The following is a 16,802-nucleotide window of genomic DNA, read 5'->3' as shown; positions in this document are numbered from 1 at the left end:
AAGGATCATAAAGGCCACCGTAATTTTCCTTTTCGATATGCCATGCCGTTAAGTCGCTGATTTCACGTTTCTTTGCCATTTTTCTCATTGAGCGCATATAATTCACCCAAATCTTATTTTTGGTGGCAGCGATAGCTTTCTTAATCCATGTTAACCTTGGACGACCAGTGGACACCTTCGGGAATAGTTGCCCTCGCTTTTTTCGGTCTAAGACTGTTTTACGGTTCTCCTGAACACTCCTGAAATGTCTTTTTTAACATTTGCGCGTGGACAAGTCCCGACTACCGCTGCTACCCCTACATGGTGCAAATTTTGAACTTAAGAAATCGGATTTTTTTACCCGCAACCTACTGTGATATGAGTTAGAGCTTACGTACATGCAATAAAAACCAAGACATTGTGTGTACAGGTGATATGGGTACCTTATTTGTACGATGGTGCAAACATTATCACGCATACGGTACTTTGTTATCATTTAGTATTTTTATGTTATCGCGACAGACTAAAATTATTGATAACTAAAATTGTTATCATCTGATTATCATCCATTGGAAAAGATGATAACAAAAATAACAAAATGATAATACCGATAACATAGTTTATTATCAAAGTGATATCACTTAGTTATCCGCCTTTGCTCGGGATAGCGTTCTGCCCAGTGTGGGACGCAAACAATTTTTTAAATGGCCGACATGTTGTTCTGCAGAGGATCACCAGATCGGACCGGATCCGGAACGCATGTGAACGAATCGAATTTCGTGATGATGATGATGATGATTGAAGTGTACCCACCATCATCGCAAGGATTACCTATGGCTGCAGAATCACTCCGGGAGGGAATGATCTACCTGATGGTTTGTTGTAGCAGGGTGAGTTAAAATTCCTGAATTCCTTCGGTAGTCAACATAAAGTTGCTATCTCATGACAAAAGTCTGGCCAATCCACGAACTTAAGTCCGGGCATCAGTTCATTTAACTCCCTTAGGCTACCCCCCCCCCCCCCCCCCCCCCCGTGTGTGTGTGAACCCCGGAACTTACGAATGAAAATTGTACAATGTTATAATGCTGAATCAATGAAAGGTAAAATTAAATAGATATAGTTAGGAAATAAACTAGGTATAGTTCGAAACGATCTCAGCAGTTCATCTAGATGGTCCTTTTCGCCGTTCGTGCATGACTTTCGTCTACACTAAATTACAGAAGATGGGGCATCGTAAGCGTCGTGGTCAATCCATTCCCCTCCGATCTGATCAGCAGGTTCTTCATTTTCTGGGCAAATCCCAAAACAATTCAAGCCAAGATTCTAGCACTAAATATGTAATGCAAATCAACGTAATAGATGATATATATTTGATAATGGGATAAAAGGAAATTAAATATATAATGTAATGAATATCATATAGTTAAATGAAATAAGATTGGTGATTATTGAAATATTATTCACCGACGAGTAGTATTGTTACATTCAACCCTGTAGTATTTCAGTAGGATTAAATATTTTTTATAAAGGTATTAATAATAAAATTACGAGTCAAAGTGATATTGTTGAACAAGTTTTGTTGTTTTTACTTTTTTTTTGTACAAAAATAAAGCATCCCAAACAAAAGAACATCTAAACGTTCCTAAATTTGAAAGAAAACCTCAAAAATGATGCACAAATTAGTCAATTTACCAATTGTTAACAAAAAACATGGTTAGTTTCACCAAAAACACGGATTGATTGAACTCGCGGTAATTATTTTTATCCGTGATTAAATCGAAAAATTGCTGTTATGCTATATAATGTTAATGTCCTCGCTGTGTCCTCGTGTGATGTCCATTGGATTGAAGAACCCATCTACAAGGATGTTACAGTTACTTCTTACCACACTCCGGCTGGCCATCCGCTCCGTCGTATAGTTACAACTTTAATGATGCCATGATGCACCCTCCCGACCCCAAATAGTTATATAGGCAATAATATCATATATTATAATGGAATACATTATTAAAATATAGTAGAAACAATGAAAGTAGTCATAAAATATAGTGTAATAAAATGTAAATGATATAAAGTATCAGTCTGTAGATTATTTGAAAGAATATTAATCGCTGGCAAGTCATTTTACGAACAAGTTGTAGGGTAGAAAATTGAAATGATAATAACGTATCCAGTTGCAAACTCATCAGTATTCTTGCTACAATAAAATAATAATAATAATAATATTGATAATTAAAAAAAAAATCGGTTGGCCAGAATCTGCTTCTTATTATCCTTGACTTGAAAATATTTTCCTGCAATAGAAAAACTATCTGCACCTTCCAACAGTCTCATCAGACATACTGCGCAATGCCATTTGAATCACTTGCTAAGCTTTCTACGGGATGGTTTGGGGAGTAAGAAGAACTAACCTTTCTGGGAATTGAAGAATATTATTTGCGAAATTAAATAAAGTATCAGCTTGTCGATAATTTAAATGATTCATAACCAAGATAGTAAGATAAAGCATTATTATATGTAATAATAAGATGTAAACGTGATAGATGATATATAATCAATTTATAATGGAATACACTGCATTCAAATAAAAGATGTAGTACAATGAAATAAAAATATATTTAAATACTATCTAAACTGAAAATTAAACTGCATAAAATTGTTAGTATCTCGTTCCAATACGAGCAGTCTCCAGGTTACTCTATTAATTACCTTATCCCTTTCTTTCCCATGGTAGCACAGGTGATCCACTACTTTGCACTGTTCATACATATACAGGATAAGTTAGATCATTTCCATTTTTTCGTCAGATGTTTGTATATGTTTAATGAACTATTATGCCAAGTTTGGTCAAAATTTCTCTGCTCGTTTTTGTTTTAGAGCTAAATGATTTAGCGAAAGTCGGTATTTTTTTTTCTATTTTAATTCAAACAATATTTGAATATTCAATATTTCGAAACATGAACCTTATTTTCAACGGAAAAAAATACTAGCATGCCCTACAGTATGTATATTAGCACAATAAAATACCGTTTCACAAACAAGTTGACGATAATACACTAATTTTATGAACTAACATGTGGATCATCAGTGATCCATTGGGAACATAACGACACTTTTATCCTTCCTGATCTAACCTGTTCCTTGTTAGCATGTTTGTTTACATCCAAGACACTTGCCATTATTAATAGTGTTTCATGTAAAAGTGTTATTATTTCATGTAATGTAATCTATTTAGCGTCGCCAACAAGTCGCAGATGAATCCAGGAGGGTTTATATGGTACGAGGAGAGAATCCATAGATTCGAAGCGAATCATGTCCGAATAACTACTTATGAAAACTGCAAGAAGTCCGACAAGTTTCATTGAGTTTTACGGAAGGGTTAGATAATAATCTCGAGATAAATTAATGGTGTAATAGACGATTTATAAAAATATAGTTTAAAAAAATAATTAAAAACATAATTTATATATGTGCCTTCAGTGCATCCATCTTCCCAATGGATCACAGGTGATCCACCCCAAAAATCAAATTTTTCATTTCTAACGATATTTTGGAGTAAAACTATACATCTTTTGTTCTGGTGATTTGTTTAGAAACCATTTTATCTATTTTTAAACGTCAAAAAACCTTGTGGGAAAGAAAGGGTTATTTTTGTGTGTATAAAATAGTTAAACAGTCTGTAAAACATCATTTTGCCCATGATATGTGATTCTATGTAACAGGAAATCCAAATAGGTTAAGGCGAAGATGTGACGAAGCCACACCCCAAAACCACAAGAGCACAAATCTGAAGAACCGAACGACCGCACTAGAATGTCGATCGATTAGTCATCTGCTGGTAGTCACCAATCAACCAACCTCCAGCGCCAACCACCACTCCTCGGCTCCCCAGGCCTGCACCCCGAAAATTCAACATGTGGCCTCGTCACCTCTTCACCTTAAATGATCGCATTTCAGTGATGCCTATAAATAAATCTAAAATTTCAAAAATCAAGTCTCAATAAAATATGATTCTATAAAACTATATAAGATTTGAGCGATCTTCTTTCGAAGTACCACTCTGCAAAAATTTGACACAGTTGCTTGATGTATGCAGACGTATCAAAATCAAAATTTTTCCTACATCCTCGCCATGGGTGAATGATTTTGATCGTGCTTCTTTGTAGCTGAATCGGGTGATTTGATGTGGCTGTTCAGCCTGTTCTCACTGGATCAGCAAGGATGCCAAATCGATGAAAAATGAATCACAGAAATAATCCCGTTCTGGGCTGCCACAACCAGATGTGATTTTAATTAGAAATCCTGAACAGATAACTCACTCGAAGTAGTTTTTTTTTGTGTTGCTGTTGGATGGGAGAGGTGTTAAGGTATTTTGTGATTGCTCAATTCACCGTGTGAGAGCATGTTTAATATTTGCATCTGGTGATGCGTAGCGGAAACTCAACAATCAGAAGAGCTTTCAGAGGGAACACCGAGAAAAACTCAGTTTCCGAGTTGATGGTCCCACTCAGATATCGAAAAATCCCCCGCCCCCCTCCCAGCTTCCGTCGAAAGTGCGACAACCCATTGGCAATGAGTTTTCCCACTTCTGGCTGAAACTGAGCAGGAAAACAAATGATCCCCGGCCTATGAGCAGGCCCAACTCAGTGACTGAGTAGAAATTTTTCTCGGTGAAGATTGAAACTTTTATGCAATACGGTTGATTATTGTCAAATTAAAACTTACCACCAATATAAAAATGCAACAATCGTATGAGAATAAATAGGCTTATCAGAAAGGAAACAGATTGAGGACACGTTTGAAATATTTATAATGACGTGGAACATTCTCACCAGTTTCTGTCCTTCTTCGCGGCTCTGGTCATCTTTCGGGTTAAGCTGAGCAACCTTGCAGTAGGAAAACAAACACTACAAACTTTTTTTTCTTCGGAGCTTTTTTTTTCGGTCACTTTTTTCCTTTCTCCCGGACACTGATTTTCTTACTGAACTTCACATATGCAAATACAGACATCGCGAACATTCAATTTGAGGAAAATTGAAAAAATAATGAAAACTACTGTTTTCTAAAGAACGTGGTTTGGTGTTGACAGTCTGAAGCATACTGATTTATTGTTCTTGTTAGGGTGGTCCATTACATTGAGTAGCAGGGTGGTTCAAATACAACATCCCCCCTTTTCTTAAAGCTAATATTAAAGGTATTACATTTTATAAGAAATATAAAAAGTTACATTTTGTAATCTGCAAACTTTGATGGTTTTCTGACCTCCCTCCTAGGTCGAGTTTCAGGAATCGATGTTAGTTCTCGTTGTTCGTCGATACCCTGTTGTTTCTCGAAATCTGCCGTTTGTGACTGGCCCTCTGGAACGGATGCACCGCTAGGCCTGCCGCTAACGGTCTTGTAATCACGTCTCTCGAATACCATCTTCCTTCGATCCTCAACTGGGACTTCCTGGGACCGATGATCATCACTCTGGCGATCCGTTACACTTGGTTGCTTTACTGGATCCTCGTTAAGTGTAGTATTAGGCTTGTTGCTGCATCCCGGTTTAACGTGAACTGCACTTCTTCTGTAAACTCCGCCATCCTTCGTTTGTACTTCGCAAGATTGGTCTGGGAATTTTCTCACTAGCGTTGCTTGTTCTCACTGCTTAGTAGCGTCAGGTCTTCGCTGAATGATAACATTTTCACCGACCCGCAAATCTGGAAGCTCCTTAACCCTTTTGTCGTAGCTTGCCTTGACTACCTTTCTCTTGTGTGCAATCCGTTCCTCAACGCGTGAAGCTTGCTGCGGTTGTAGCTTGTTCGTGATCATTGGTACTGCCCCACGTGTGCTTCTCGAGAAAATTCGTTGATTAGGACTGGCCCCGATCGCATTCGGTGTGTTGCGATGCTGCTGCAGTGCTTGCCAAAAATCCGCCCCGCTTTTGCCACACTTCTTGAACAATTGCTTCATGGATTTGACCGCTGATTCAGCCTTGCCATTTCCTTGAGCGTGATATGGGGATGATGTCACATGCGCAAAACTCCAATCCTTCGCAAACCTGCTCCACTCTTCGTTGTCGAACTGCGGCCCATTGTCAGTAACTACCACTTGCGGCGTACCATGTCTTGCAAAATTGCGCTTGCAAGCCGCGACGATGGTTTTCGTTTTGGTGTCGTTGATGAAATCTACTTCGATGAAGTCCGAAAAGCTATCTGCCGTAACCATCATAACAACTTTCTCACCACCTTGTTTGATCTCGCCCAAGTCAATGTTCACTCGCTGAAATGGGTACTCCGGTATCTGGTGTGTCGTCATTGGGGGCCGGCACTGGCTGGAACTGAATTCCATACAAATCTCGCAGCGGGGAAGCACACGATCGATCGATCTACGATCAAATCTGACCATACATGTTGCTCCTCTGTGATTGATCTGCACTGAGATCCAAATGAATAAGGGCTGGAACACTCCACTTAATCTCAAAGTGCAATTCTAGCAGCTCATACATTTTTGGATCAATAACGGCGCCGGCCACGTCCTTATAGTCAGTTGGGAAGGGAAAGGAATGTTAGAGTGTGCTGGTTGTTGCTACTAAAGACCGAGATCACCTCTGCATCCCCACAACCAGCACGGACTGGGGTATTTGTTAGACGGAAAGGATGGGAGATCTGGGAGTCACCGTTGGGTCGGTGATGCGATCATGGATTGGGGGTTATTTATAGTGTTCGATAGTGATAGATTGTGTTGTGAATGAGGTGAATAAGGTCAAGCGGCACAGCACGCTTTGGTTGCATAACTTGTAGGCGTTATATACACTGTGCTGTGAGTGGAAATTAGAAGGGAGGGAAACGACTTTTTTCCAATTCGTTTCTGGTTCTAGCGATGGCTATGAACATATGAATATACATGAGTTGTATATGTAGAGAAGAGAGAGATAGAGGAAGTGGATAGAAAGATACAAAGTAGGATGAAAAGGGACGGACCAGGGATTGAACCCATGACCTTCTGCATACGAATCAGAAGCGGTAGCCACTAGACCACCAAGCCCGTCCTGAAGTACATCCTCTGAAGATTATTCCATAAACTAAGAAATAAAGGGTCCGGGATTGTTCCATTTATTCCTTGAGAAAACCCTTCAGTGATTTCTTTCCCAAGATCTTTATTAGATGAGTTCCATGAATTTGCTCAGAAATTGCTCCACGGATTTTTTTCAGAAATGTCTTCTGAGATACTTTTAGAAAATTCTTCCACCGATTTCTTTTAGATAATCAAAAATTCTGAATTTCTTTAGAAATTGCACAAATAATTAACAACATGATTTTTTTCTGGGAATCCTTGGAACAATACTTTAGGAATTCTCCCAGGGACTCAGAAAACATTTCGCCAAAGTTTTCTATGGAAATTCATACGAGGACTCCTGCAGAAATTACTCCAGATTTCTTTGAAAAGTATTCTTTGAATTTCTTCCAAATTTGGCAAATGGATATCTTTAGAAATTACTCCAGGGGTTCATTCGTAAAACCTTTTACGCATTCCTTAAGAAGCTCTTCCAAGGGATATTGAAAAAATCTCTCCAGAACTTTTTTCAGAAATGCTCCCACGATTTTTTTTGGAAACTCCACTAAGAATTCGTTTGGAAAGTTTTCCATGGGTTTCTTCTAAAACTTCTACTTGGATTACTTCAGAAATTCTTATGAACTTTGGAAAATTCTTCTGAAGGGTTCCTTCAGGTTTTCTCCAGCGAATCCTCACTTATTTTCTCCAGGGATCCTAAAGTTCAACATTTCTTCATTGTTGAGATTTTCAAACTAGTTCATCTCCACATTCAGATATTCTTTCAAACATTGTTTTAGAAATTATTTCAGCCAGCAATTCGCCAGGCACAGGTCCTTCACAAACTTTTCCAGAGATTTCCTTGGGAATTTCTCCGGGTATCAATTGGGAATATCAACACGAATGTCTCCAGGAATTACAAAAAAATCTCACAAATAAAATATTCAAGTTCTAAACACAATTAACAATACTGTGTCGATAAGAAAAGATATTTCTCGATTGGTAAAGGTAATTTTCACTGGAATATTTGATCAAGAACCTTTATTACGGGCCTTTTCCATTCAAACATTTTTGTTTCAAATTTCTCAACAACACAGGTAGCGACAAACGTTAAGCAAACGAATGTCTGTATGACAAACTTTTCCAATTGGAGGATCAAATGAATTTAAAAAATAAATTTATTTCAATGGAATGTGTTCAGAAAAGCTAAGAAACTGTGTGGCAGTTCATATGTTCCGTAGATATCCTCAAAAAATAAGAAACTTGATGTCAGAAAAAATGTTGTGGAAATGCCTTCATCGTTTTTTCCCAGATTTTGATGAAGGCACTTCTTTGGCAACTTGTTAAGAAAGCGAATATGATAAAAAATTTAGGCATTGAGTGATGAATAATGTCAAAATCATTTAAAAAAAACACCTTTGTAAAAATTCAAATTTGGAGAATGAGATTATTTGTTCGATAACTCGACTATTATTCAATATATTTATCAGGGCAATTGAAAGGAAATACATATATATTGAGCACAATATGCTGTATTCTGAAGAAAAATGATAGAAATCATCAAAACGGTTCATTCTATTGAATAAACAAAGTGTATTTATAATTTCTGAAACAGTCTATAGTCAGTACTCTATTGAAGGGTTTCTCTAACAATTCTTACAAAGTTGCTCAATAAATGCTCTTGAAGTTCCACCAAGCATTTCCCAAGATGTTTCCGCTGGCATTCCTTCAGGAATTTCTTCCGGAATTCCTCCTAGGATTCCTTCAAGAATTTCCTGTGATTCCTTCAAAAATACCTGCATAGATTTTTATGGGAATAAGACTGGTGATTTCTCTAAAAACCCCTTGAGGGATTCTTTTAGTGATTCTTCTATAGATTCGTTCTCAAATTTAATCAGGGATTCCATCTGAAATGTCCTCAGATAATCTTTCAGCACGTTAAAGATTACTTAAGGAATTTATGCAAGGAATTTCTTCAAAAGTTCTTCGATAAATTATTTGTTTCATGAAATCCTCTTTTAACAAATCTTGCTGAAATTTTGCCAAGAGTCCCTTCGGGAATCACTTGAAAAACTGCTTTAGGGATTTCTGCTGAAATTCCTACAAAGGATCGTAGCAATTTAAACCCGCGAATTCGTCAAAAATATTTCCTGCAATTCCTTCAAAGATTCCTCCAGAGATTTTTTTCAGCAGTTCTTCCAGAAATTACACAAAAAATACCTCGGGAATTATTGAATTTCTGAAGGAATCCTTTAATGATTTTCAAAAGGAATCAATGAAAAGACTAAAATCCCAGAAGCAATTCCTAAACTAAACTGCGGAGTAATTTCTGGAATAGTTCTTGGAGGAATTCCTGAAGGAATTCTCTGAGGCATCACATAAGGAATTCCATAGATAATTGCATGAGGAATTTCTGGACGTATTCGGGAAATAATTCCAAAGGAAAAACTTTGGTAGCAGTGGTTCTATTTCTGAAGAAATTTCTGAAGTAGATTCCAAGAAAATCCATGGAGAGATTTTTAGCGAATGCCTTTGAGGAGATTCTGCAGAAAATCCTGCTAGAATTTCTTAACCCCTCCCTGAAAGAACTCCTGGGGATACCTTATATGAAATGCTATATTCCTCCATATAAGAGAGAACGTCACGCTGAAAATTTTGAAAACCAAAGTCCTAGATAATTTTTTTATGTAATTCCGGAGAAATTCTGGACGAAATCTCTGGAATATATTTTTTATAATATCTCAGGAGAATATATGAAAGAATATCTGAAAGGATCCCGGAGGAATTCCGGCAAGAATATCTGAAAAAAAAAAAAACTGAAGGCATCCAACAGTACGAAAACTAGACCTGCCACAGCAATCACTGCGATACGCGGAATAGGCTTCCATTGCCTGAAGAAATTGCGAATGGTCAGCAACTCCCAAGCCTCAATGTTCACGGTCGTTTATGGTTTAGAGGAACTCATGCAGAAATATGCGAAGCAACTCCTGCAGAAATCCTTCAGCGGAATTCCTGCTACAATTTCTAGATATAATCCTGCAAGAAGCTGTGAAGAAATTTCTGCCGGAACGACATTTTTTTGAAGAATCTCTAAAGGATTCCAATTTTTTTAGATATTCTTTGAGGAATTCCTGGAGAAACCCCTGAGAAAAATTGCTAAATTTATAGTATTTCTGAACCACTTTTAAAGAAGTTTCTTAAAAATCCCTGAATTGAAAGAATGGTAATCTGGGACCGGGAATTGAACCTAAGCACCCTCAGGATAGTCTGAAGTTAAAAACCAACGCGCTTTGTGGGCCCTTAAACGTAATCCAATTCTCTCTTTCCTATTCTGAAAAGTATCTAAATCCTCATAACAGCTCTACAACTGCTGCCTCCTAACCCCACTTCGGTTTCCATCGAAGTTTTCTCCACTTTTCGCTGCTAACCCTCATCAAGCCCAACCCCCGAAAAGCGACTTTCCCACATTAAAAAGAGTTTAAAAATTAATTTGTTCATCAACTTTATCGCTCCCAGCGCGGGAATCACGGCTTTCGGGGCTCCATCGGCAGCGAACTTTCACACATACCGGACCAGACCAGACGATAACTTCCAGGTTTAGTGAGCGAGCAGCTCCCAGTAGTAGTCGCGGCCCCGCAATCCTACTGCATGCACGACCGCCCCATGGGAGGGGGTTAAACGTTTGTGGTTTACAACCACCAAACTATACCACCGGTCCTCTTGCTGCCAGGGCACTAACAACAATCAGCTCTCAACAGTCAGCACTTTTTCGCTCAACTTTGACTCCGGAACAGGTCATGAGGGCAGACGGTCATGGAGAGGTATGGGATTTGGCGGTTTAAGGCAGGACTTTTCCCGATTGTTGCGCCATAAATTTCGGTTGGAAGTCCGACTGCGAGCGGCGGGAAACGCCGTGAAGGACGCGGAATGTCCTCGATCCGATTGTCTGTGATAGATAGATACGGTTCGCGCCATGGGCCAATCTCGCCTGACCAAGGAGGTAGCTTTGGTAGCAGTCGGCAGTTCTAGCAGTCATAGCTTGAGGAAACTTTTTAGGACAGATAGATAAACGACCATTTAGCACGCAACCGTGTTGGCTTTGAGTGGCAGCGAACTTATGGTTGCCCTCCGGTTCTGTATTCTGTAGAGCTTGACTAGTTGAACTTTAGATCTCACGAAATTAATTTCATGGAGGCCCTGCATGTGAAAAAGTTTGCCTTCGTCTCCGGTTGTCCAATCGCTGCCACTCAGACAAACCAGCTTGAATAAAGCGAACCTTTCCTTCTCTTGATTCGAACTAATTTACAACGACTTCTACCGCCACAAAGCTACTAACTAGCTGCAAATTTCCCCCCTACCCAAGCCCTCGGGGGTTGAACCAGTATCATAACTCGTCCAGGCACAAGCAACCGGTACCGACAACGATGACTCTCCTCTTCGGTAAAACTCCGGCTGCGGCTGCTGGTTCGGTTTATCCAAAACTGCTATATGACTCCAGCTCAACACACGCGGTTCAGCTTGTTTTAATATTGAAAATACCAGTTCCGGCGTGGCGATGACGACGACGACGACGACTTGTAGACCCCCAGAGGATTGAGCAGCTGTAACGATGCTCGCTCTGTCAGGGTGCATAGCCTAGGAGGTTTTACCGCTGCGTCCCATGATGTCTGCCAATTTGTCTGGCAGCGTCGGTAGTAAAGATTCGAACATAATAGCCCGTCAGTAGCCGCAATGCATACCAGTCCAGCAGTCAATCAAGCATCAGATCAGCAGGAATTTGCCTTTCGCTGGTGAATGTGTTGGAGATTTTTGAACACTTGGGAGGCATTGCCTGAATAGTAGGTAACAAATCAGCTGCCTGAAAAATATAGCGAACCAATGCTTAAGTAACATGTGATTGTTGGATCTTCTGCACTCCGCATTATATACTTCAACTCTTGCTTCAACCTCTTTTTATGCAGGTTATTTTTTGCACTTTTAATTTATGTACCTTTTATGCCGTGCCTAAAAAGAGGGAATTCTAATCAGAATCATGAACTTCTGTACGAATACAGTGATAGACATTCGTTTAGCCGAGACCAAAAAAGTGTCAGGAAACTCATACAAAAGATTTTATGATAAAACTTTTTTATCGTAGTGATAGTATATCTAGTACTGTTTTATACAAATCACACTTACATATACACTGAAACATAAACAAGGGTAAAAACCCTTTAAATGTCATTTTTTGCAGACATTCGTTTAGCCGAGGTAAATGAAAAATTGGTTTTCCGTAGTTCTTTTTGCAATTTCGTGAGTATATTTCGAGAATATACTCCATGGCATTTAGTTTATGACGTGTTAGCAAGATAACTGACCTTAAAAGTTTATTTGTTTGTGAAATTCAAAGAAATATTATAAAAAATGTCCCGATAAGGAGAAGCGATGATAAACAAATTTATTTAAGAAAAATGATTTCTGTAAACACTCAAACGTAAGCTAGATTAGCAGTTTCGAAAATATGGCACAGAATTATTGTGAGAAATGTTCAAATTTTTGCATAAAGTGTCATGAAAAAGTTAACTATATTGGTTTTTGGTTGGTTAAACCTTAAAATAGGATTGATAAAAGCTAAAATAAATAGTTCTGCGTTGAAATAAAGACGTGTCCTAATGCCTGTGGAGTATACCTGTTTGATACTAGCATTTCTAAATGACTTAGAAGACTGCTAAGTAAAAAACTGCAAGAAATGGCAGAATTTTTGTACCCTGTTTATTTAAAAGCAGATGTTCATACAAAAATGCAAGATATGGTCAAACAATTGGCTTATTTCATCCAATCTGAAGTAATATATTATAAATGAGTCTTAGTTTTAAACCACATTCATTTTTAACATAATTTATTTGAAAAGAACGTCTTAATTATGAAACAAGTAGTTCATGCTAGAAATTTGAATACTTTCGGTGCCATTTCTCGAAATGTGAGCTATCCAATGTATGTTATTTCAGCCAGAATTCGGTCTAGAAGATATTGGGAGCTATTAGAAGACGTAATAGTAGTAGTAGTATTGTTTTTCATAAATTTTCAACCTGCACTCGTCATGAAACTTTCATTAGATTCTTTTGAAACACTCTCGATAAAAATAACTTCATCAAATTTCAATTTGGAAACATTTACAATATTATGACATATTTATATGAGATGGATGTAAAATTAATATGGCAACACTTCCAAAAACGATCTAATTCATGATTTACAAGTCGATCTATAATGCAGGTCACCATACAAAGTGATTTTGTTGGATATTTTTCGAAATTTGTTAGTTTTTTAAAATGGAATTCCAAAAATTGTACAATTCGGCTAAACGAATGTCTAGGCAAAAAATGACATTTGAAGCGTTTTTACCCTCGTTTTTGTTTCAGTGTATATGTAAGTGTGATGTATCACATTTTTATAAAACAGTACTAGATATGCTATCACTACGATAAAAAAGTTTTATCATAAAATCTTTTGTATGAGCTTCCTGACACTTTTTCGAAAATTTTTTGGCCTCGGCTAAACGAATGTCTATCACTGTATATGCTGACCTTTTACTCTCACAGAAAATTTGAAGTTTGAGAAAGCAGGCCATCATAAATTGGTACAGAAGTCCATTGTGCATCAGAAAATGTAATAATGACGGTAACTATGGCAAAGGCGGCCGCGGTCAAGGGACATTTGTGAGGGAGAGCAAAAGGAAGTTGCAGGGTATCGCATGCGGATTCAGGGAGGAACCAGGAGATCTCAAGGGCATTCCAGCAGCTCCTTGGACGATTAAATGGGTCACGAGTGCGTTCCAGGGGCGTTTTAGGAGGTTCCAGAGGGCCTCAGGGGAGGTTTCGGGGGCCTCCGCGATGTTTCAGAACTGTCCAGGGTCCTTCTGGTGGTTTTCAGTGGTTTCTGAAGCGATTTAGTAGGTTCAAGGAGGCCTCAACGGGGCTTTAGGGGATCACAAGAGCATTTCAGGGGTTCCCAGGGGTCTCATAGGCGTGGCAGGGGACTCAATGGTGTTTCTGGGTGATATGTAGGAGAACAGTGTGTGGCGGCGAAGGATTAACCACGAGCTCACCGCACGCAACGGCGAACCTAGCATTCGGAAGGTGGCAAAAGCTGGAAGCATACGATGGGCACTGGGCAGGGCATATTCGGAGAATGCCGGACAACACACCCTGCAAAGCTGGTGTTCGCTGATCCGGATGGTACAAAAAGACCTGAAGGGCAGCGTGTAATGTGGGTGAACAAGATGCAGAACGATCTGGCAAATGTCGGATGCGGTCAAGGATGGAAGACTGCAACCGCAAACCGAGTATTGTGACGAATAATTGTTTTATGCAATTCAGTACCATAATTTTAATTTTATCCTAACTCATTTTGGTATCATAATGACCAACTTTTCCGCCCTGGTACATTATGCAACTGAAATGAGTTCTATAATGAAAAATGGTTGCATAATGTTCATAATGCAACTCATTTGAGTTGCATTATGAACATTATGCAACCCGTATGGGTTGTATAATGAAAAAAATCATAGCATAAAATTTTGTATGGAACTCGTTGCAAAACTCGATTTTTTCAGCACTCTTCGTATTTATCCAACTCGGCAAGCCTCGTTGGATAAATGTACGACTCGTGCTGAAAAAATCAACTTTTTGCAACTCATTACATAAATAACTATATTCAGTTTTATTATAATATAATAATGTAATACTAAAAAAAGAAAATGAATGAAGCTCCCGGCAAAACGGCGGCGTTCACATATAGACTACCGGTACTGAAATGAGCGTTTTCATTCAGCAAGATTTCCGGCCTGCCTGGGAAAGAGTGGTTGAGAACTGCGGTTGACTTCGAAACGGTAGGACCACGCAAAGGCTTCGGATCTACTACGCGCACTCTACGTACTACATCAAGACAAAGCAAGGCGTCCTGCGGTGGTGTTTAACATTTCTAGACTCCCCGAGCTTCACTTTCCCACATTATTGTAATTCCCTGTCATGGATTCTTATACCTGGTGATGAGTATCAGAATTATACAGTGTAGCTGTTACACGGAGAAAACAAATTACGCAAAAAATACGCTAATGAGACACAAAAATAAGTTAACCCTCACGATCTTTTCACCCAGCGCAAACACTGAGTTGTTTAATCATTCTCCACACACGAAAGTTATCAAAAACAAGCGAAAACACCGACTCATCCGGTGCTTTTCCGTGCAATAATCCAAATTTGGCTAATAAAGCAGACAGACTGAACAAACACTACCATTTCTTGGAAATGGACTACACGAACAGTGAAGAATATTGTGTTTGACGAAAAGTTCCGCCCGACAGGAGCAAGAATCGAACCTTCACTCCATGACAGTCACGGTACGCCTAAACGGCTGACGCCATTTAGACTACTCGAGTTAGGTAGAAACCCAGGGGTTCCAAAGAATTTCAGGAGATCTTTGAGGCGTTTCAAGGGATCTCAGGGACGATTCAAGTGATCTCAGGGATGTTTCAGGGGTTTTCCAGACGGTTTCAGGGGAATTTCGCTTGTCCTGAGATAACCCTCAAAACCTGAATCATTGTTGAAATCTCCGTATACCCCTTGAAATACACCTGAATGCCAACAATAAGCTCTTTTTTTAGTTTTTTTTTGTATTTGTGAATTTTAACTTCATGCTAATTTTTCACACCCAATAAGCTCTTGAGTCCCCCTAAAACTCCCTGAAATGCCCTGAAATGCATCTTTAGACCCTTCAAAAAACCTCTAAAGGGTCCTGAGAACCCTTCCGATAAACCTTTGAAACGCCTGCCTCAGAAATGCCTTAAAACCTCAATAATTCCATTTTAACGCTTCTGAAATCCCTGTAATCCATTTGAAATGCCCCTGAAACCCCTTGAAACACCAATAGAAGGGTACTCAAACCCCCTGAAGCGCCCCTAAAATGCCTCCTAAAACTCCCATAATTCCATTTAAATGCCCCTGAAACCTCTTGCCACGCCCTTAAAACGTTCCTGAAACCCCTGCCTTGAAGTTGAAACGACCCCGAAACCCCTTGTAATGCCCTTTCAATGTTTTTGAAACCCCCTTGAATCCCCTTAAAATTCCATGGTACGTCCCTGAAGCCCCAGTAATGCTATTGAAAAGTCCTTGAAATCCCCGTAACCTCATCGAAACGCCAACGATACCTGTCAAAACGCCCTTAAAAGGTTCCCGAAATCCCTTAAAACAAGCCCCAGAAACGCTCTTAAAGGCCCTTGGAACCCCTTTTTTTTGGGTTCTCTGGAAACTTCCTGAAAATTTCAAAAACCCAGGAGCAAGACTTGTACTCGCGGACTAACTTATGCACAAAATTCATTTTTTTTATCTTCCTCTCGGTTGATGCATATTTTCAATTTACCCAACCCCAGGGCATGGCAATAAAAGAAGTTCTAGAGTAACCTACTTCCAAAATCAGTGGTTTGAGATGCAGCATTCGCGAAGAACTTTCTAAATCGGAATTAGCGAACAGTTGTTTTCTAGAATTCACTAAAGCTTTTTTTTGCAGGTTATTTTTATGCACTTTTGATTTATGTACCTTCTTGATGCCCTGCATAAAAAGAGTTACAGCTACTCAGCTCCAATATTTTGCATAAGAAAATAATGACGATCACTATGGTAACGACGACCAGGGGACGTTTATAGGGGAAAGCAAAGGGAGGTTGCAGGGGCGTTTCAGGGGTCCCGAAGGGTATCAGTGGGGCACAAGAAGTTATTATTATTATTAATACATTTATTAACAAGTAACTTAAG

The 16,802-nt window shown here is 39.0% G+C and overlaps 1 protein-coding gene across 6 annotated transcripts in view; it reads right to left on the bottom strand.

Annotated features, from left to right (window-relative positions):
- LOC109399828 (uncharacterized) overlaps window positions 1-16,802 on the bottom strand; it is a 241,286-nt gene that overhangs the window by 92,988 nt on the left and 131,496 nt on the right. The gene's annotated exons all lie outside the window — the stretch shown is intronic.

The sequence above is a fragment of the Aedes albopictus genome, chromosome 1, assembly GCF_035046485.1.
Source record: "Aedes albopictus strain Foshan chromosome 1, AalbF5, whole genome shotgun sequence".
Lineage (NCBI taxonomy): Eukaryota > Metazoa > Arthropoda > Insecta > Diptera > Culicidae > Aedes > Aedes albopictus.
This window is presented reverse-complemented; position numbering and strand designations above follow the sequence as displayed.